The sequence below is a fragment of the Schistocerca gregaria genome, chromosome 7 (genome assembly GCF_023897955.1).
Source record: "Schistocerca gregaria isolate iqSchGreg1 chromosome 7, iqSchGreg1.2, whole genome shotgun sequence".
Lineage (NCBI taxonomy): Eukaryota > Metazoa > Arthropoda > Insecta > Orthoptera > Acrididae > Schistocerca > Schistocerca gregaria.
Window position 1 is genome coordinate 421,564,055 of NC_064926.1, and position 23,680 is coordinate 421,587,734.

The 23,680-nt window shown below is 42.5% G+C and overlaps 1 protein-coding gene across 4 annotated transcripts in view; it reads left to right on the top strand.

Moving 5' to 3' along the window:
• LOC126281437 (dihydropyrimidinase-like) overlaps nt 1–23,680 on the top strand; it is a 293,010-nt gene that overhangs the window by 30,105 nt on the left and 239,225 nt on the right. The window contains exon 1 of one of the 4 annotated variants that reach the window (XM_049980401.1): nt 22,489–22,605. The exons of 2 other annotated variants lie outside the window; for them this stretch is intronic. The gene's annotated coding sequence lies outside the window, so the exon portion shown is untranslated. Of the gene's footprint in view, nt 1–22,488; nt 22,606–23,680 lie in introns of those variants that run through there. One more of the 4 variants, XM_049980403.1, reaches the window with a different exon arrangement.

Consider the following 23,680-nt stretch of genomic DNA (forward strand, 5'->3'; position numbering starts at 1 on the left):
CTGTGATGGTCCTTTTTAGAGATGTCCATTCCTCTTCAACTGTGTTGCCTACTGCGCTATTCCTTATTGCTGTATGTATAGCGTTAGAGAACTTCAAACGTATCTCGTCATTCCTTGGGACTTCCGTATCCCACTTCTTTGCGTATTGATTCTCCCTGACTAATATCTTGAACTTCAGCCTACTCTCCATCACTACTATATTGTGATCTGAGTCTATATCTGCTCCTGGGTACGCCTTACAATCCAGTATCTGATTTCGGAATCTCTGCCTGACCATGATGTAATCTAATTGAAATCTTCCCGTATCTCCCGGCCTTTTCCGAGTATACCTCCTCCTCTTGTGATTCTTGAATAGGGTATTCGCTATTACTAGCTGAAACTTGTTACAGAACTCAATTAGTCTTTCTCCTCTTTCATTCCTTGTCCCAAGCCCATACTCTCCTGTAACCTTTTCTTCTACTCCTTCCCCTACAACTGCATTCCAGTGGCCCATGACTATTAGATTTTCGTCCCCCTTTACATACTGCATTACCCTTTCAATATCCTCATACACTTTCTCTATCTGTTCATCTTCAGCTTGCGACGTCGGCATGTATACCTGAACTATCGTTGTCGGTGTTGGTCTACTGTCGATTCTGATTAGAATAACCCGGTCACTGAACTGTTCACAGTAACACACCCTCCGCCCTACCTTCCTATTCATAACGAATCCTACACCTGTTATACCATTTTCAGCTGCTGTTGATATTACCCGATACTCATCTGACCAGAAATCCTTGTCTTCCTTCCACTTCACTTCACTGACCCCTACTATATCTAGATTGAGCCTTTGCATTTCCCTTTTCAGATTTTCTAGTTTCCCTACCACGTTCAAGCTTCTGACATTCCACGCCCCGACTCGTAGAACATTATCCTTTCGTTGATTATTCAGTCTTTTTCTCATGGTAACCTCCCCCTTGGCAGTCCCCTCCCGGAGATCCGAATGGGGGATTATTCCGGAATCTTTTGCCAATGGAGAGATCATCATGACACTTCTTCAACTACAGGCCACATGTCCTGTGGATACACGTTACGTGTCTTTAATGCAGTGGTTTCCATTGCCTTCTGCATCCTCATGTCGTTGATCATTGCTGATTCTTCCGCCTTTAGGGGCAATTTCCCACCCCAAGGACAAGAGAGTGCCCTGAACCTCTATCCGCTCCTCCGCCCTCTTTGGCAAGGCCGTTGGCAGGAATGAGGCTGACTTCTTATGCCGGAAGTCTTCGGCCGCCAATTCTGATTATTTATCAAAATTTAAGCAGTGGCGGGGATCGAACCCGGGACCGAAGACGTTTTGTTTATGAATCAATGACGCTACCCCTAGACCACGGGTACAGATTGAATAACAGCGGCGATCGAATACGATCCTGTCTCACTGCCTTCTCAACCATTGCTTAATTTCATACCCCTCGAATCTTAAAACTGCCGTCTGGTTTCTGTGCAAGTTCTGAATAACCTTGTGCTCCCTATGTTTTATCCCTGATAGCTCCAGAATTTTTTTTAAAAAAAGTGTTCCAGTCAACATTGTCAAAAGCTTTTTCTAAGTTTACAAACGCTATAAATTTAGGTTTGCCTTTCCCGAACCTATCTCCTAAGAGAAGTCGTAGGGCCTGTGTTGCCTCACGTATTCCTACATCTCTCCGGAATCCATACTGATCTTCCCCGAGGTCGGCTTCTACCAGTTTCTCCATTCTTATGTAAATAATTCGTGTTAGTATTTTGCAACCGTGACTTCTTAATCTGTTAGTTCGTAATAATCACGCCAGTCATTCCATCTTTCTTTGCAAATGGAATTATTATATTCATCTTGAAATCTGAGGGTATTTCGCCTGTCTCATACATCTTGCTCACCAGATGGAATAGTTTTATCATGGCTGGCTCTCCAAAGGCTATCAGTAGATCTAACGAAATGTCGTGTACTCCGTGGGGTCTGCCAAATTCTTCTCAAACTATCATATCTCCCATCTCATCTCCATCTTCCATTTCTATAATATTACCTCTAATAATATTACCTCTATTACCTCTAATACCTTATATAAATTCTCTAGTCCTTCGAAATTCTTTTCCTCCTCTTCTTAGGACTGGTTTTCCATTTGAGCTCCTCATATTCACGCAGGTGGTCCTTTTTTCTGCAAAGACCACTTTAATTTTCCTTAAGGGGGTATCTATCTTGCCCCTAGGGTATATGCTTCTAAATCCTTACATTTATCCTCTAGACATTGCTGCTTAGCCATTTTGCACTTCCTGTTGGTCTCATTTTTTAGTCTTTCGTATTCCATTTCGCCTGCTTCATTTACTGCATTTTTATATTTTTTACTTTCTTCAGTTAAATTCAGTACCTCTTGTGTTGCCCAAGGGTTTCTACCAGGCCTCATCCTTTTATGTATTTGATTCTCTGCTGCCTTATTTTATATCTCAAAGTTTCCCATTCATTATCTATTGTATTCCTTTCCAAGTTCTTGTCAATAGTACCCAAGTGCTTGTTGTCTCTGACAGAATTAGAATGTCATCGGCAAACCTCAAAGTTTTTGTTTCTTGTTCCCGAACTTTAGTTCCTACACGAAATAAGTGTAGCAGGGGTAAAATACAGCGAACGAAAGGCTACTTACAACTTGTACGGGAACCAGATGGCAGTCGAGGGGTATGATAGGGAAGCATTGTTTGAGAAGGGAGTGAGAGAAGGTTGTAACCTATCCCCGATGTTGTTCAGTCTGTACATTGAGCAAGTAGTAAAGGAAACCAAAGAAAAATTTGGAGCAGGAGTTAAAATTTCATGGAGAATAAATAAAATCTTTGATTCCAGAATGAGATTTTCACTCTGCAGCGGAGTGTGCGCTGATATGAAACTTCCTGGCAGTTTCGGTCCGGCAAACAGTTTTAATCTGCCAGAAAATTTCAAAATCTTCGATGTTTGCCGATGATACTGTAATTCTGTCAGAGACAGCAAAGAAATTGAAAGACCAGTCGAACGTAATGGACAGTGTTGAAAGTAGGATATAAATGAACATCAACAAAAGGAGGCAGAGTAACGGAATGTAGTAGAATTAAACCAAATGATGCTGTAGGAATTAGTTTAGCAAATGAGACATTTAAAGGAATTGATGAGTTTTGCTATTTGGGCAGCAAAATAAGTTATGCTGGGTGAAGTAAAGAGGATATAAAATGTAGGCTGGCTTTGGCAAGAAACACGATACAGAACAACATAAATTTTCTTAACATCAAATATGGATTTAAGTGTTAGAAAGTCTTTTTTGAAGGTTTGTGTCTGGAGTACAGTCATGTATGGAAGTGAAACATGGAGAAGAGATCGGTTGATTAGACACATTATGAGACATCAGGGGATCGCGAATTTAGTACTGGAACAAGTGTGGCGATTAAAAACCGTAGAGGGAGACCAAGAGATGAGTGCAGAAGGCAGATTCTGAAGTATGTAAGTACCAGTAATTATTTGGAGATGAAGAGGCTTGCAAAGGATAGAGTAGCATGAGAACTACATCAAACAAGTCTTCGGACTGAAGAGCACAATAACAACAACAGTGTACAAAATTCATAATTCTAGCCTTCAAAGATTCTGAGCAAAAGGTAAGGAAACTTTTTAAAAAAACTTAATTTTCAGGAAATGCAATTTATGGTTCAGCCACCGTTTTTCTTATGTCACCTATTCATAAGTCCACAGATTTGTACGATGGGTTCTCTTTCCCATCACAGCTTCTCTTCTGGATTCTTGTTTTCTACCTCATTTCTTTTACCAGGTCTTTTCAGCTGCAGAGATACACTATAAATGTATTTTTCTCAAGATGTCTTGACTTAAATTTCCTATATTTAAGCCCAACTCTCTAATATCTTCATCCTCCCTACGTTCCCGTCATGAAATACAAGCACTGCATCACAAGTTGCAATTCTGACAAGTGTAGCCGATGAAAATGTGATTTAGGACATCGTTTCCATACGAGAGAATTTGGAGACTCATTTGGGTTCCGGATTTTGTTTCTAAGATACAGAACAGAGTCACAGCTGATCTTTAAAATCAAAGAGTATATATCATAGTCTTCTAAGTGTATCCCGCACAAGTTTCCTTGAAAGTAATCCACGAAATCTGGTATTGAACTGTTCCTTGTGGCAGGAAGGTCGCGTCACATTTAACTATTTTTCAGGCACTTCGGAAGCTATTTCATTACTGAAACTCTCGTAACCTATTGTCCATGAGTTCTAATAATAAGTAAAACATAAATGGTAAATTTACATCTTTTGTCAGTTTCGTTAACGCGCCCCCTTAAATCCGAAGCAGCCTTTCAAATTGTAATAAGTAGTTTCGAAGCGTTTATAGCATTTCTGAAGTTTCTGTTTTGAACATTAAACGGTATACCGCCTTATGTGGAAGATCGTAATTTACACTCCATCTAGGACATATTTCGGGCCTGAAAATAGAAGAAACGGAATATTACATCGTCCCAGGCAGAGAGGAAATGAAGTAGCAGGGAAAACTTCTGTTCCCGACGTTTTTCGACTAGGTTTATTTTTTATTTAGGTCTTAATTCACGAGCCCTCTTATAAGACAATATCTAGTTTAATGTTCAAAACAAGTAATTCCTTAAATTCAATATCTGCAATTTCTCCTAAATTAATTACTAGATTCCCGTGAAACACAGCTGTATTCGGTTCTGTCAGTTCGATGACTGTGGCAGACAGAAACGTTTGGCTCACAGTGTAATTTTACAATGAAGTACGGAGATACGTAGCACACCTTCGAGCAGAACAACTGAAACTTAGCACAAATGTTGCATCTGGAATACAACAATCCAAACAGAAGTTAGAAGTGATTACTTACTGTTGTTCGCAGCTGACTGCCAGGCTTAGGAAAAAAAATGTTCAAATGTGTGTAAAATCATATGGCACTTAACTGCTAAGGTCATCAGTCCCTAAGCTAACACACTACTTAACCTAAATTATCCTAAGGACAAACACACACCCATGCCCGAGGGAGGACTCGAACCTCCGTTGGGACCTGCCGCACAGTCCATGACTGCAGCGCCCGGACCGCTCGCCTAATCCCGCACGGCGCCGCATGGAGGACCTGGGTACGATTCTCGGTGCTGCCAGAGATTTTTAAGTGGTGGAGGGACTGCGACGGGGTGAAGTCACCCTCGTGATGCCTGTTGAGGAGCTGCTTGACCGAAGTGTAGCAACCTCAGGTCTCGAAAATTGTCAACAACGGGGAAAGCGGTGTGCTGACCCCACGCCCCTCGCTACCGCATTCCAGCACCCATTGGCGGAGGATGACGCGGCGGTCGGTCGGCACCTATGGGGCCGCCAGGGCCTGTGGACGGAGTTTACATTTATGTTACTTATTCTTGCTGTCGACAGCGATGGACACAGTAAGGGGATTTCACAGAGTAAGTTGCACATGTCGGTGGCACGCTACCATTGCGCAAATAGTGTGGCGAGTAGTTGGAAGAGAGTACATGTTCTTGGTTTCCTGCAGACACTGTTCTGATGACGAGGATTTGTGTGGCGCTCAACTGCGTACAAATTCACAATCCTTGCACTGTCCAGTCTCGCCACTCTGACGAATGATGATGAAATGATAAGGACAAGACAAACACCCAGGCCCCGGGCAGATAAAATCCTCGACCCAGCCGGGAATCGAAATCGGGGTCCCGAGATCCAGAGGCAGCAATGCTAGACACTAGAGCTGGACACAGTTGTGTTGCGATATGGATAACATAGACGAATCGTAGCGTGCGAGGGAATTAGCGCTGCAGCAGGTAGATTACTCCAGAGTTGGAGTACACGGGACAGTGTTTTGCTTTTGGGAGAAACGTCCGTCTAAGATAAATTCACCGTGAAAGTCTGGCGGCATATAAACGAAATGCTGAGTCGCTCCCCGCCGTAGTGAGCTTGCACCAACACTTTGACCAATGTCGCACAGATGTGGGTGGTGTTGCTCTGGGAGGAAGGCCGTCGACATCGGCCGCAGGCAACAAATACATTAAATCTTTTCGGCAAGCTGAAAGAACATCTTAGGAGAAAGAGATTTCCAGCGACGAGGACGTTCACGCAGCCGTTCTCGGATGGCACTGAGACCAAGGAGCGTATCTCTATCGTCGAGGAACTACACTACTGACCATTAAAACTGCTACACCAATAAGAAATGCAGATGATAAACGGGTATTCATTGGACAAATATATTATACTAGGACTGACATGTGATTACCCAGAACAACCACCTCTGGCCGTAATAACAGCCTTGATACGCCTGGGCATTGAGTCAGAGCTTGGATGGCGTGTACAGGTACAGCTACCCATGCAGCTTCAACACGACACCACAGTTCATCAAGAGTAGTGACTGGCGTATTATGACGAGCCAGTTGCTAGGCCACCATTGACCAGGCGTTTTTAGTTGGTGAGAGATCTGGAGAATGTGCTTGACAGGGCAAAAATCGAACATTTTCTGTTTCCAGAAAGGTCCGTACAGGAGCTGCAACATGCATTATTCTGCTGAAATGTAGGGTTTCGCAGGGACCGAATGAAGGGTAGACATCTGAAATGTAACGTCCACTGTTCAAAGTGCCGTCAGCGCGAACAAGAGGTGACCGAGGCGTGTAACCAATGGCACCCCATACCATCACGCCGAGTAATACGCCAGTATGGCGATAGCGAATACACGCCTCCTATGTGCGTTCACCGCAATGTCGCCAAACACGGATCCGACCATCATGATGCTCTAAACAGAACCTGGATTCATCCGAAAAAATGACGTTTTTCCATTCGTGCACCCTGGTTCGTCGTTGAGTACACCATCGCAGGAGCTCCTGTCTGTGATGTGCAGCGTCAAGGGTAACCGCAACCATGGTCTCCGAGCTGATAGTCCATGCTGCTGCAAACGTCGTCGAACTGTTTGTGCAGGTGGTTGTCTTTCAAACGTCCCCATCTGTTGACTCAGGGATCGAGACGTGGCTGCACGATCCGTTACAGCCATGCGGTTAAGATGCCTGTCATCTCGACTGCTAGCGATACGAGGACGTTGGGATCCAGCACGGCGTTCCGTATTACCCTCCTGAACCCACCAATTCCATATTCTGCTAACAGTCATTGGATCTCGACCAACGCGAGCAGCAGTGTCGCGATACGATAAACCGCAATCGCGATAGGCTACAATCCGACCTTTATCAAAGTCGGAAACGTGATGGTACGCATTTCTCCTCCTTACACGAGGCATCACGACAACGTTTCACCAGGTAACGCCCGTCAACTGCTGTTTGTGCATGAGAAATCGGTTGGAAACTTTTCTCGTGTCAGCACGTTGTAGGTGTCGCACCGGCGCCATCCTTGTGTGAATGCTCTGAAAAGCTAATCATTTGCATATCACAGCATCTTCTCCCTGCCGGTTAAATTTCGCGTCTGTAGCACGTCATCTTCTTGGTATATCAATTTTAATGGTCAGTAGTGTAAATGAGTGGTAGAAGGCTCCGACCGTTATTTATGTATAATTGGTGACTATTTTGAGAAATATGTCGTGTATTTATGTCGCTCGGAAGTGTAGTAAGGCATTCAACAAAAGACATACCATAATGTTGTGTAACTTACGCATTGAAATGCCCTCGTAATATTAAGTCACACGCGAAGTAAGATATATACAACAAGAAATCTGAAAATAGATGTGACTGAAACTACAGGAACGCGACACAATGCAAAAGTGGTTGATTGATCCTTAATTCTTTCTATTTAACTGTCATTTACATTCATCCTACTGGAAGCAGGCTCGCAGCGGCCACATTTCCGCCCTTCAGCTCACATAATTTTAAAATGAGATATAAAATAATTTATGAGGTACAAATGGGTGATGATGTTAAGGACAAGATGATGCTAATGTGATTTTGGTGTGATGGAGGCTCCTAGTAACTGTGGGTGGGGACTGTGAATTGGGTGTGAGATGTCTGCGTGGGAAAGAACTGGTAACTGGGATGTAAGTGTTAGGATATGAATAGGAGATCAGCATTGCAAGAAGAGTTAGGGTCCTCATTTCAGATGAGTAGAGTCGCTTGTGGTTGGAAGAAAAGGTATAAGTATGCTTCAGGGTTGAGTTCTTGATCTGGGATTGGAAGGCTATTGAAATTAGGCAGGAGAAGGAAATGAACTGCTTGGACATGAGGGAAAGATGGAATGTGTTGAAAGAGGAGCGACAGCTGATCGGGTTCGTCAAGCATGGGAGAGACTGTAGAGTATTGGAACTCAAGTTTACGCTAGATGTAGGCAAGAGAAGGGGTTCTAAGTGTTTGAGGAGGTGTGGACACTTTACAAGATATAGACTGTACGAGATGTAAAACTAGAATTTCGTATGACCAATAAAATGAAAACAGAAAATCGATCAGGAAAAGCTAAAATATCAGAATTTTCGAACCCAGCAATCCACAAAATTTCTTATGAAAACTGTACGAAATTCTACATAGTCCAAATGGGAAGAAAGACAATATTAGATTCAAGGAACATTCGAGAGCATGTCAAAACAATCAATCAACTTTCTATCTACATCATCAAAATAAAAACCACGAAGCAGAACACATTGAAAACACTGCACAAATTTTACACAGAATGTATAAAGAACGTACTATGGATATTTTGGAAGAATTAGAGGTATACACACATAAGAGAAGTTTCCCGAAAGACTTACTGAATGAACAATCAGACCTCAAACGCTTCGTAGAAAATTTTATTGAAATTTTCTATCAAGAGAAAGGATACACATATGAAATCCGGATAACATATTCACAAAAAATTTTAACTCAGTTGTTTCTAGGCTATAAACACACCATCCCTTACTCCCAAGGTTGAAAAATCTGTAAAAATACAGCACCCAAGGACCTGAAGTTTCAAATAGCCATCAAACAATTATCAAGAAAAATTTCATTTCATAAAAGTCCAAGATTATAATAATTCTGTATTATGTTGTAACAGACAGCTCACAATTTTCATACTATTGTCAACTCCATCTAGACGTAAGTAAACTGTACGATAATTTATAAAAATGACGCTGCTGATTGCAAGTAAGATGTAAATAAGATTCACCATTCACAACGCTCAGAGGTGTACTTGAAAAAGGCATTGTAGGTCGAAAAAGGTGTGCTTGTAGTACAGAAATCCCTAAATACAACCAAATAAAGATTACATTGCCGCTACGGGAATAGACTTCTTATAAAATGTCGTATTTCGGCTAAGTTCCTGGTTTCAAGAAAGAGTACTAACTGAGAAACCTAGAAATATACTGCAACTCCGTACATGTCGCTCCCAAAGAGATCATCAAGATAAAATTAGCCTTACTGCAGCCGGGAAAGAAGCGTATAAGCCATTAGTGCTCCCGCACTCCATGCGCGAATGGGACGGGAAGAACCTTCAATATATTGTACAGTGGGAAGTGCCCTCTGTCATGCATCTCATAGTGACTTGAAGAATATAGACATAAATCGTCAACCACATCCCCCTCGCTGCTCCTTCACTTAATCCCTTTCGCTAAAGCTCCGGATTGCCATCATTCCTCCCCAATAGCCACCGATCGTAACTGTCTGCCAGACAATTGTTCTCCCTAGAGACTCAACCCTCCTTAGATCCAATTACTGCTGGAAATTACTCTCAATACTCTTGATGAGATTCCAGTACCGACAACATCTTTCCCAAAAGAAGCTGAAAATATCCCGACGTTATTAATCCTGACAATCCAAGATGGCGAAATTGTCGGCGACGAATCGAAGTAATCAGGGTGACTTGTGCAATTAAATTTGTCACAAGTTTTTGCCTTTTAAATTATCCTAATAAATTTTCTGCACATCTGAGAACCTATAACAGTTTGAAAGAGCAGTATCCAGATGCTCTATAAAGCATCCCTAACGCTCAAAAGACAATCAAGTTTATTTATAGTTACATCTCCTCCATAATTTGTGAAGGCAGATGGTAGGAAAGAGAAATCCTTACTCTGCTTTACTATACTTTACATGTGGCGTTACCGATAACATTTCTTTTTGTCGAGTGGTTTGTTTGTTCATTCGGTGTTGATGTTCATCCTACCTGCGTCCTCTTGGATGTTATCTCACCACGTAATTCTGGGTCTTCCTCTTCCTCTCGTTTCATCTATTGTCTTGCTAAATGCTATTTTAAGAACTATACAGAGGGGTCCAAAAATGTTTCCACTGTTTAGAAGTCCATAACTTGCAAACTAATTGACGGAGTTGTTTCATTTTTGGTGAGAGTGTAGCTTAAAGTCCAACTTAAAGATCTCACTGTAGGTGTTCGAATTGATCACGATTAACATCCACACACAAACGATGCTGTCGAACTGCAGCAAGAACTACTGACTGCAACGTGTTCAGTTCGATATTTGCACATGAATGAACGATGGAATATCGAAGCTCATCCAATGTGCGTGGCTTTTGTCGTTAAACGAAGTCCTTTAGTGTACCCCACAGGTAAAAGTCCAGAGGAGTTAGGTCTGGGGAACGTGGTGGATACTCCACAGCCCCTCTACGGCCTATCCATCTTCCTGGTAGATTTTCGCCGACATACGCCCTAACACGATTTTGGTAGGGGGCTGGGGCACCATTTTGTTGAAAGCAAACTCTTCCGTCTCGATACAAGTCTCATACGGCAGGTAAAATGGTTGTCTGAGGCTCCTGAAGGTACACCTCACCGGTAACTGTGCTGGTGGAAGATGGATAAGCCATGGAGGTGCTGTGGATTATCCACCAGGTTCCCCAGACCTAACTCCTCTGGACTTTTACCTGTGGGGAACACTAAAGGACGTTGTTTATCGACAAAAGCCACTCACACTGGATGAACTTCGAGAATCCACCATACATTCATGTGCAAATATCCAACTGAACACGTTGCAGTCAGGAGTTCGTGCTGCTGTTTGGCGGCATCGTTTGTGTGTGGATGTTAATGGTGATCGTTTCGAACACCTACAGTGATATCTTTAAGTTGGACTTTAAGCTACACTCTCACCAAAAATGAAACAACTCCGTCAATTAGTTTGCAAGTTATGGACTTTTAAACAGCGGATACAGTTTTTTGGACCCCTCTGTATTTTTCTTCACTCTTACAACGCTGCCTCTCCAGTTCAACCTTCTCTTCAAAATCTGTAGATTTTACGATATCTGTACAGCTCTCTTAATTCTTCATTTTACTTATCCTCCATTACTTATTATTTTCATCATATACCGGTCCAGAAACACTTCTTTGTAATTTTCTATCAAATATTAACCAATTTTCTTCATATTTATTTCTAAATATTAACACCTCGCATCTGTATAATGTCACTAGTATAATAGTCGATTGATGCAAGCAGATTTTGAAGTTAGTACTAAGTGACATTTTCTTTAAGATATTGATAAAAATCAAAAACTGTTTTGTTCGCTTTTGCTAGACCGGCATCTATTTCTGTATCCGTACTATTGCTGTTCCTAAAAAGAACTGTTGTTTCTAAAAACACTCCCTAAGTACCTGAAGCGGTTATCTGTCTTGAAAGTGAATCCATCTACAGGCAAAGGATCTTTGTTATGGTGACAATGCTCTGCCTTCTTTAGACAGCAGAATCAAAAGATTGCTAGACTCTATGGCAATATCTGTTAAGCTGTAAGTGATACATACACTGATAAGCCAAAACATTATGACCACTGCATACCACGACGTTGGATGCCACCTGGTGGTGTTGTGGGCACGTGACGCGGTAACGAAAGTATGTAAGCGGAGCAGACACGGACGGGGGATTATCGAAGCGACTTTAAGGGGCTGCAAATGAGTAAATCTGTTGAGATAAGCGACTTTGACAAAAGGTAGATTGTTACTATGAAGAACGAATATCTCAAAACGGCGAAGCTGGTCGAATGTTGACGTGCTACTGTTATGAGCATCTATGGAAAGAGGCAGAACGACAGTGAAACTACCGCTAGGCGCTAAATGGTTGGAGGTCTACGACTCTTCACAGACTGTGGGTTCAGAGACTTGTCTGCTTTTTAAAGTAGGATAGATGGTGATCTGTGGCATCTATGCCGAAAGAGCGCAATACTGGTGCACACACAAGTGTTTCGGAGCACACTGTTCATCGTACATTGTTCAACATGGAGCTCCGCAGTAGAGACCCCGTGTGTGGTGACATGGTTCAAAATGGTTCAAATGGCTCTGAGTACTATGGGACTTAACTGCTGAGGTAATCAGTCCCATAGAACTTAGAACAACTTAAAGCTAACTAACCTAAGGACATCACACACATACATGCTCGAGGCAGAATTCGACCGTAGCGGTCGCGCGGTTTCAGACTGTAGTGCCTAGAAGTGCTCGGCCACCTCGGCCGGCGTGATGACATGACGCCTCCTTGAAAAATACCACTGCCGTCGGGAAACATGACTGTCATGAAGAGGTGTACCCGGCCTGAAACCAGTGTACGATACTCCTTGGCCGCCATGGTGCATTGCACGAGCTCCACTGGACCCATGGGTTTCCACGTGAATGTTCCCCAGAGCTTAATGGAGCCGCCGCCAGCTTGTCTCCGTACCGCATTGCAGATGTAAAGGAGCTGTTCCCCTGGAAGACGACGGATTCGCGCCCTCCCATTAGCATGACGAAAAAGGTATCGGGATTTATCAGATCATGCAACACTCTATCACTGTGCCAACATCCAGTGCCGATGGTCGCTTGCCCATTTCAGCCGTAGTTATCGATGTCGCGGTGTTAACATTAGCACAAGAATGAGTCGTCGGCTGCGGAGACCCATCGTTACGATATTCAGTGCACTGTGTGTTCAAACACGCTTTTATTCCATCCAGCATTAAAGTCAGTTATTAGTTCCGCCACAGTTCGCCGCCTGTCCTGTTATACCAGTCTGCCCAGCCTACGACGGTCGACATCTGTAATGGAATTTGGCCGCCCAACCCCACGTTGTCTGGATGTGGTTTCATCTTTGTTTTGCCACGTGTTGCAGACACTCGCCAAAGAACTCCTAGAATACTGGACAAGTCTTGCAATTTCCGAAATGCTCGTGCCTAGCATCCAGGCCATCACAATCTGCCCTCGGTCAAACTCAGATAGATCACGCTCCTTCCTCATTCATTACTCGGTCAACACGCCCACTGATACTACATGACCGTCAGTCAGTCTCGACTAGCAGTAATTGCTCGCGAAGTGACGCTGCTACCGCCAAGACGGGTTTATATCGATATTAGGTCGGTTGTCATCAGGTTCTGGCTGGTCAGCGTATAAATGTGGTGATACGAAGGAATTCTACAGATTAAATTGGTAGTTCGAATAAGTAACATAAATGTGCAGAATCGAATTGGTTAGGGACAAATTCATGTCATTACTTGATTAAAGAAGCGACAGCAGATAGGACACATTATGAGACATAAGGAAATAGTCAGAAGTGGAACTGACTGGAGCACAAACTGTAGAAGGAGACAAGTGACTGAATATGGTAAGCAACTTCAAATAGATATAGGTAAAGTAATTACTCAGATTTCAAAAGATGGATACAAGAGTGACTAGGGTGAATAGCTACATCAAACCAGTCTGCCGACCAATGACAAGAACAACTCGAGAAGATTTAAGAAGTTAAATGTCCGCTCCGAAAGCTGAGTAGTCAGCGTAACAGACTGCCATCCTAAGGGGCCCGGGTTCGATTCCCGGCTGGGTCGGGGATTTTCTCCGCTCAGGTACTGGGTGTTGTCTTCATCATCATTTCAACCCCATCCGGCGCGCAGGTCTCCCAACGTTGCATCGAATGTAATAAGACCTGCACCAAGGCGGCCGGACCTGCCCCGTAAGGGGCCTCCCGGCCATTGACGCCAAACGCTCATTTCATTTCCAATAAGTTAAATTCGTCGAGGAAGCCTCCAGTCTGCCGTAGCAAACAAACTCATGTATGTTGCTAAACAAGCTCTTGTAACGGTTGTTAACAAGAGACATGAATGTCAACTTCTTAACAATATCGAGGACCCCTACGCAAAGTACACCGCTGGGCTGCGGTGATGACGGAGTTGCCGGTGTTGCAGGCGTAGTCCGGCTGCACCGCCTCTCAAGGAAATGAAACGGTCCCCGAAGGAAAAACGGGTGGAAGCAGTGACGTGCCCATAGCAGGGAGAGGCGGATAGGGCGTTAGCCGGAAGCCGCACCGCCTTAACACCCTCTGTTGACCCTCCTTGTTGACTTGGGATCCCTTCAAACAACACAGTTGGAAACAATTGGTCACCTTCAGCCTCTGCTCTCAAAAGCAAATGGAATATCTCGTGACATCGTTAGAAGTAGTTCTTGTGCGCTTTTTATCACTGGACATAGATGCCTCTTTCGTCAGTGAGAGCATTTATAAGTTTCACGTATTCATGTTCTCTTAAGGCAACGTATTTTTTTCTACCTCCAGGTACACTGTATAGTTTACAAAAATATTTAGTATTATAAAGCACATGGAGGTATAGAATTCAAGGGAGCTGCTCTAGCTTCTACAGCTATACTCCGCAAGGGAATGTACACTGTGAGGTAGTTTAACTTTTCAAGGACCCAATTTTGCCTAGCCAATAAAAATATAAAGAAATACTCTCTTAATAAATGTGTAATTAGGTTATTCATTCAATTTGTGCAATTTTTACTTTTGTTTTTTTAAATCAAAATGGGTACGACAAAATAAATATTTCTCGTAAAATTTACAGGAATGTGGTTCATTACCAAACCAGAGAATCACAGACAAGAGAAGAAGGTATGTATGCAGCTGTTACAGTCAACCCTTATTCATTGCAACAACTCCATACATATCCTATTCTCTTGTCTGTGATCCACTAATTCGACAAGTCATACATACTCTGATGTTGGCCGGCGGGAGTGGCCGAGAGGTTCTAGGCGCTACAGTCTGAAACTGCGAGACCGCTACGGTCGCAGGTTCGAATTCTGCCCCGGGCATGGATGTGTGTGATGTCCTTACGTTACCTAAAGTAGTTCTAAGTTCTAGGGGACTGATGACCTCAAAAGTTAAGTCGCATAGTGCTCAGAGCCATTTGAACCAATTTTAGTCTGATGTTGTGAAAGTTTACTGGTCTCTCTTCCAGTTTCCCAGGTGAAAATCTATTCATCAGTTGTGTTACAAGCTGCAGCCGAAAACTCAGCCTTCCTAGCCTTTATGTTGTTTACAAGGTCAACTGTTTGAAATTAGCACTGTATTTCATATCCAGTTGCATCTGGAAATGTTACGTGGAAAGATCACCATTGTTTTATAAAAATATAATAAAATAAATGTGCTAAAATGTTTTAAAATTTTTGTAGTATGTAGATCGTTTTATTACATTTTAAAAGTATTTTATGACCGCTGACATTTCCAAAACCTGTTTTTCAAACAATATTGAATCGTTTCTTTAATTCTGTCCATATCAGTACTGCAGAATATTGACGGATGTTGTGAAAATGATGTGAATGTTTGTTATGCTTTCGCAGTATTACAGTAATACTGTTTTTGCACCGACAATGTCCCACCCTCCATCCAGCTTCTGTTCCATCATTTCAAGTAGCCCCTTATGATCGAGTGTCAAGTTCCAACAGAAGTATTTAACAGCACTTCTATCAGATTTAGAATGATGAAAAGTGCCTGTTTACTGGCGACCTGAGGCTGAGAACTCATTACCCTGGAGGTATGTTAAGTACTTTGTACCGATCAATGCATTTTATGCAGCAGTAAGTTATGAAAGCTGCCTTGAACGCAGGAAAATTGTGAAATCGGTCTAGGAAACGGTTAAACCAATGCTTTTAGCGTCCCATTGACATTTACAAAAGGAACATGGAACAAGAAAGAGTGGAGGCAAATGTCTTAGAAATTATTTCGTTACTTTTGTAGATGCAAAACTACTGCTAAATACAATAAACCAAAAGTTGTGCGTTCTCTGCATCCTCGCAGGGATTAACTTCCTGGTATTTTCAAAGGCAACATTGGAGATTGTTGCAAGTACTTATTTAACTCTTATTAATGGCGTAGGTTACAGCTGTACGTAAATACAAATATTTTTTTGTTAAATTTCAAAAACGTTATCTTTCGAGGTTATCAGCTGGGCATCACTATTGTTTCAGTGTGAAAAGAAATGATGGAGCAGGACAGTCGTAGAAATCTTGTGTACAAAGTTGTTATACAGTGAGGCGGCAAACTCATGGGGTAGCGATATGCACAAATACACATGGCGTAGTATCAGGTACACAAGATATAAAAGGGCATTGCATTGGTGGAGTTGTCGTTGTTACTAAGATGATTGATGTAAACAGGTTTCCGACGCGATTATGTCCGCAAGACAGGAATTAACAAGTTTGGAACGCGGCGGAACGGTAACTGGGGTTAGACGCATGGAACATCCGATTTCGGAAATCGTTAGGGAATTCAATACTTCTGGAGCCACAGTTTCAAGAGTGCTCATAACACCAAATTTCAGGCATTACCTCTCACCATGGACGACGCAGCGTCCAGCGACCTTCACTTAACGACTGAGAGCAGCGGCGTTTGCGTAGAGTTTTCAGTGCTAACAGACAAATACTGCGTGAAATGACAGCAGAAACCGAAGTAGGACGTACGACGAACATATCCGTTTTGGACAGAGCGGCGAAATTTGTCGTAAATGGGCTATGGGAGGAGACGATCGATTCGAGTGTCTTTGCTAACATCACGATATCGCCTGCAGCGCCTCTCCTGGGCTCGTGACCATATTGGTTCAAATGGCTCTGAGCATTATGGGACAACTTCTGAGGTCATCAGTCCCCTAGACTTAGAACTACTTAAACCTAACTCACCTCAGGACATCACACACATCCATGCCCGAGGCAGGATTCGAACCTGCAACCGTAGCAGCAGTGCAGTTCCGGACTGAAGCGCCCAGAACCGCTCGGCCACAGCGGCCGGCTCTTGATGGTGCCTGTGACGTTTAGAGCCAAAATACAAGAAGAAGCTACTGCACGCCCAAAAATTATGGAAAATCAGTGATTATAATCTACAATTATTTAAGTATAGGTTAGTTAGATTTCAGTAGTTCTAAGTCTAGGGGACTGAGGACCTCAGATGTTAAGTCCCATAGTGCTTGGAGCCATCTGAATTTTTGAAAATTTTTCTTCGCAGTACCTGCACTCTTGTGTCTCCATCGTTGAGGTCAAAAAGAGTTCTTATAGGATTGGGTTACCTGATCTTTGCAGTTTTCTTTCTACTCCCCTTCTCTTCTGCTGCTTTCTGTTTTTCCTTATTTTTACTTTCTTCTTCTTCTCTTTCTTTACTTGCAGCTTTTAGGTGACACTTATAAGAACATTATGTATTGCCGCGGAGCCCTTCTCTTGGCCGCTGCTCTTACTTTTTCCCCCTGCACAAAGTGGCTCCAGGCCACTGCTGACTTTGCCACTAGGTGTCACCAGAGGCGGACCAGTCAGTATAAAATGAGGCATGAAGTATCGCGTTGACAGTAGAGAATCAGTACCGCAATGGGTCGTTTAACAGAGGTCAGTGACTTCGAAAGCGGACTAGTCACTGGATGTCACAGTGTAAAAAATCCACCAGGGGCATTCCAGCCCTTCTAAAGTTGCCCAACTCGACTGTTGGTGGTCTGCCTGTGACGTGGAATGCGAAGGAACAGCGGCGAGTAAACCGAGACCAGGCAGACCTCGTTCAGTGACCGACAGCAACTGTAGAGCACAGCGGAGGGTGGTTGTAAAAAGTTGCATGAAATCAGCGGGAGGAATCGGCCGGAAATTCCAAACTACTACCAACAACTGAGCTAGCACAATTACTGTGCGTAGGGAGTTTAAAAGAATGGGGAGCAATGGTTTTGTAGTCAATGCAAAGTGACAGTTGGCGTGGAGTGAAGAGAGACTCCAATGGTCAGAGGATGACTGCAAACGAGTGATGATTCCCTGTACAGCTTTTTAAGGTGATTGTTGTTGCACCGGATGGCTTTTTATTTCAACTAAAAGTAAGCATTTTCCAGGATTTTAGCTCTCATTATACCATGAAGTTATGTGGGACATCACAATCTTTTGATTTAAAAGTAACCTAAACGGCCAGTAGCGACGGAAACATCTGTTTGAGAGTTGTTTAGGTCTAACTGCAAACTTGTACGGAAGTTTTTTTGAGTTTACTTCCGCCTTATTTGATGACTCGCTATGGCAGTCTCTCCCGGCTGTTCCGCACAGGTGTCCAAAACATCATCGAGATTGCTCGTCATCTCGTGAACGTGTTATATATTAAATTTTCATTACATCACTATTTTTTGTAGTTGCCAAATAAGTACATTCGGAAGGGCGCATCTTCAAGGCGATCATATAAAGAAGTCCTCTAAATGCTATTGCCGTAGAAAACAAAAATTATGCATTGTTCTACATCCAACTAACTGCATAATTGAGACGATTTCTCATTATTTTCGATATAAAACTGGTATGTTCCAACGAGTTAATAAAAAATTCAAGAATTGTAAAATGCTTTTTTACAAATGAGGTTATCTTTAAGTTATAATTTACCTACAATGCATATCTTTATAACATACTTTCGACATCAAGATATTCAATAAACATAAGTGTTAAACGTTTTTAAAGTTTTCTCTTTGATTTTAAAGTGTTTTGTCCGATAGTAATCTAGCCTTACATGTCCGGCCATCTAATCCTGACACCCGGGCGAGGTGTATGAAATTCGGTATACCTTTGTAAACGAAGTTCGACTTACGTTTCTGGTGGATTGAAAATGAAATTTATGGACAGTTTCAAGGTGTTATTGTGTACGAGGCTGTGAAACTGACTTTTGAAAAAATAATGGCTGTCTATCCCAGATTTACCATATAGCGCCAACAATGACGTATGGAGAAGGTGGAGATGCGGTATGTGGTGTTCTTCGTGTTTTGTATGTGGTCTCCTTGTTTCGCTTAGGAAAACTCTAAATGTGGAAGGGTATGAATGCATTTTACAGCATTCTGTACTGCATTCAGTAGAAACACAGTTCAAGGACGATAAGAGTTCGTATCGACATTACAATGCACGCTCTCAAGAAGCAACATCTGTGACACAGTGTTTTATGGACAATATCATTCCTGAAATATAAGGACCCTCCCACAGTTCCGACCTGAAACTATCGAACACTTTCGAGTTGCATTAGAACGACGACTTCGATCCTTGACCACAGCGTCCAACATCACTAGCTTCTCTCGTTTCGGCTCTTGAGGGAGAATGGGCTGCCATTCCTCCATAGACATGCCACCTCAATGAAAGATTCCTCAGCACAGTTTAAGCGTGATAAAGACGAAACCCATATTAATAACAACCAATAGGTATGTGGTTTGGTTCAAATGGCTCTGAGCACTATGGGACTTAACTTCTGAGGTCATCAGTCCTCTAGACTTAGGACTACTTAAACCTAACTAACCTAAGGATATCACACACATCCATGCCCGAGGCAGGATTCGAACCTGCGACCGTAGCGGTCGCGCGGTTCCAGACTGTAGCGCCTGGAACCGCTCGGCCACCCCAGCCGCCATAGGTAGGTTTTTCGATACTTTTGATCCCATGGTGTGTGTAGAGAACCTTAGAGGCCCTGTTATGTTTCCTCGTGGTAAATCCGAAGCTACTTTCGTTTCTGTAAAACATTCACTGCGCAATAATATACTGAGTTCTGTCAGCCACTGATTCATTGAGACACACATATATATATATATATATATATATATATATATATATATATATATATATATATATATATATATACGAAGGAATTTGCATAGTAGTTGACGATGTGGTACGGTGGCTAAACATTTACAGTACGTATGTTATACATCTACAATGTTTAATCTGTAATGTGGCGTCCACATACATTTTCTGCTAATGCCCGTATTTGTTAGTTTTTGAAATTAAGATCTGTTGATTTTTGTTTTCATCTTGTATCCTCAACAATTAATATATTTTTTTTATTTCAGTTATTCAATTAAATAATTTGCTATTTGCTTACAATTGATCTGTTCTGCTAGTAAAACCGAAAGTTTCGATTTATGGCTTACAGTTGATGTTTCAATCTTTTTACTTACTGTGTTAGAGATAGCTGTGATATCTAACTTCATACGCGCAATACACGTGTTTTTAGCGGACTAGTTTACTGAAGCAGCTGCATCTTCTTTCTACATCTACATCTACAACAACATTCATACTCCGCAAGCCACCTGACGGTGTGTGGCGGAGGGTACCCTGAGTACCTCTATCGGTTCTCCCTTCTATTCCAGTCTCGTATTGTTTGTGGAAAGAAAGATTGTCGGTATGCCTCTGTGTGGGCTCTGATCTCTCTGATTTTATCCTCGTGGTCTCTTCGCGAGATATACATAGAAGGGAGCAATATACTGCTTGGCTCCTCGGTGAAGGTATGTTCTCGAAACTTCAACAAAAGCCCGTACCCAGCTACTGAGCGTCTCTCCTGCAGAGTCTTCCACTGGAGTTTATCTATCATCTTCGTAACGCTTTCGCGATTGCTATATGATCCTGCGACGAAGCGCGCTGCTCTCCGTTGGATCTTCACTATCTCTTCTATCAACCCTATCTGGTACGGATCCCACACTGGTGAGCAGTATTCAAGCAGTGGGCGAACAAGTGTACTGTGACCTACTTCCTTTGTTTTCCGATTGTATTTCCTTAGGACTCTTCCAAAGAATCTCAGTCTGGCATCTGCTTTATCGACGATCAACTTTATATGATCATTCCATTTTAAATCACTCCTAATGCCTACTCCTAGATATTTATGGAATTAAGTGCGTCTAGTTGCTGACCTGCTATACTGTAGCTAAATGATAAGGGATCTTTCTTTCTGTGTATTCGCAGCACATTGCACTTGTCTCTATTGAGATTCAATTGCCATTCCCTGCACCATGCGTCAATTCGCTGCAGATCCTCCTGCATTTCAGTACAATTTTCCATTGTTACAACCTCTCGATATACCACAGCATCGTCCGCAAAAAGCCGCAGTGAACTTCCGATGTTATCCACAAGGTCATCTATGTACACTGTGAATAGAAACGGTCCTACGACACTCCCCTGTGGCACACCTGAAACCACTCTTACTTCGGAATACGTCTCTCCGTTGAGAATGACATGCTGCGTTCTGTTATCTAGGAACTCTTCAATCCAATCATACAATTGGTCTGGTAGCCCATATGCTCTTACTTTGTTCATTAAACGGCTGTGGGGAACTGTATCGAACGCCTTGCGGAAGTCAAGAAACACGGCATCTACCTGGGAACCCGTGTCAATGGCCCTCTGAGTCTCGTGGACGAATAGCGCGAGCTGGGTTTCACACGATCGTCTTTTTCGAAACCCATGCTAATTCCTACAGAGTAGATTTCTAGTCTTCAGAAAAGTCATTATACTCGAACATAATACGTGTTGCAAAATTCTGCAACTACCGACGTTAGAGATATAGGTCTATAATTCTGCATATCTGTTCGACGTCCCTTCTTGAAAACGGGGATGACCTGCGCCCTTTTCCAATCCTTTTGTACGCTACGCTCTTCCATGGACCTACGGCACACCGCTGCAATAAGAGGGGCAAGTTCCTTCGCGTACTCTGTCTAAAACAGAAAATTTAAATTACATATTCCTTTTCCAGCAAATCATCTTACTGTGTAAGTTTCATGATTTTCGAAATATAGCTTCAAAACAGAAAAACTGTTTTATTTGGTAAGGTAAGTTTTTTTTTACAGCTGAAGAATGCGTTTTGATAGTTCTTTGTTTCGCTTTTGTTTAAGATAATTTGTCATCCTGCCTAATAGCAAATACACGTTTACGAATAAATTGCAAGAAATATATCCAAGCTTCGCCCGGAAGGGTTCAATGTAAAGCACAATATGTGGTTTACAGCGCAGGAACCGATGTTTCAATACCAAATATTGGCACCAGTGGCTTGGAGTTCCACTTGGAAAAATAGAAATATATTAAATGTGTTAGGGGTGACAACTAGATTTGTAAAACTGTTTGCAATGGTGAAGTTTAACATTTGAATTGCAAAAACTTTTTTAAACATTTGCATCAAGAAAAGGAACGTTTCATAAAGAATAGGTATGCGTAATGTGTGGAATATACAGTTTTCCGTTTCTTATGTAATAAATTTAAAATGAGGAAAGTGTCCTCTTTTTTTATATTCCCACGCTCCTTCCTCGGCCTGATGATATTGGTGAAGATCTTTGTTTCTTTCCGAATACACGTCACAAACAGTGACTCTCGCTGTTTGTCGATCCTCCTGTTATCGAGCGTTACGTCTCGTGCACAGGACGCTTATACCATGGATCACCAGTTAGCCGCCGACCATTACGGTAAGTAGCAACAATTGCTTTCTCGCACGTCTGGCGACGGCTTCCCTCGGCGGGAAATGGCTCGTTGCTCTGCGCCCGGCGCGCCCCTGGCGGCCGCCCCCGCAAGCTCCTCCGCGCCGTATCCCCAGCGCCTTCTGCAGTGCGTTCGCCGCTCGCATCTGAGGCGCACCTCTTCGGCTCTCCCGGCAACTGCCGCTAGCATCGACCGCGCTGAGCACAGCTTCTCGTACGACAAGAAGCAATAGAAGTAAGTCACGCGCGCCGCAGACGGAGCCGGCGCGTTCTCTCCTACTGCATGCTTCTAAATATCAGCAGGAAGGGACTGTGCGTGATGAAACTACACGATTAACGCGTTACTGGACTCAGTCTTACTAACCACAACCGTGGAAAAAATTGCGCTAGTCGGCATGATCAGGGACATCTTTGGAATCATCACATATGTAGAAAGCTTCTTCAGGTCTACAGCCGAGTCTACACACTACCCGATATGTTAAAGCTAGGTGTCGGATGGAAAGCGAACCCAATACTTTGTTTCTTGTTATATAGTTTTCCTTAATATTGTCCTTGTAGACTCAAGAGTGACCCTTTCATCATTTGGCAGTCCGTGTTTAAATTATCAGTCAGGAGTACTTTAACACGCAAAGTAGTTGTCTTAAAGTTCTTCCAGAGTGCGTTAATCTTCATATATAATACTTAAGACATCGGTGTTTACGCCAACACTGAATTTTATTAGGACATCATGCGTCCTCAAACTGTGTCAGGCCTCTCTCATCATTCATAGACTCATTGTATATCTCACATCTGAAATATGTCTGAGGAATTATAAAAATCGTTTCACTTAATCACTGTATCCTTTAAGAATGGCAATCAATAATGATTTGTAGTATGCTTCAAACTATATAATTTGAAGCATAACACAATTCTTTCGATACTGAAAGAATCCTGGCACGGTCTGAGTGATATTATACGCATGATATCCTAGATAATGGTCTCGAAAACTAAATATGTCTTCGAAATTGATCGTGTGAGCAAAATATTAAATAAATTAAAGTAGTATTGCTAAACAAATACAGTGTATACAGCTGCTTAACGTGATGCCACTCAGTGTTGGCATAAAACAGCAACATCCTGAGTGTTATAGATGTAAAGTAACGGCTCTGGAAGTATGAGATGAAAATGCTGCCTGTTCACGAGCAGGTCCCCTTAAAACCGCTTGTGCGGTAGTGAGACGGATCGCGACGAGTTGTTGGTTTTAAGGTAACACGAGAACTTTTTGTTCAAATGACTTTATTTTATGGCTGCTAATTTTCTCATCTTCAGAC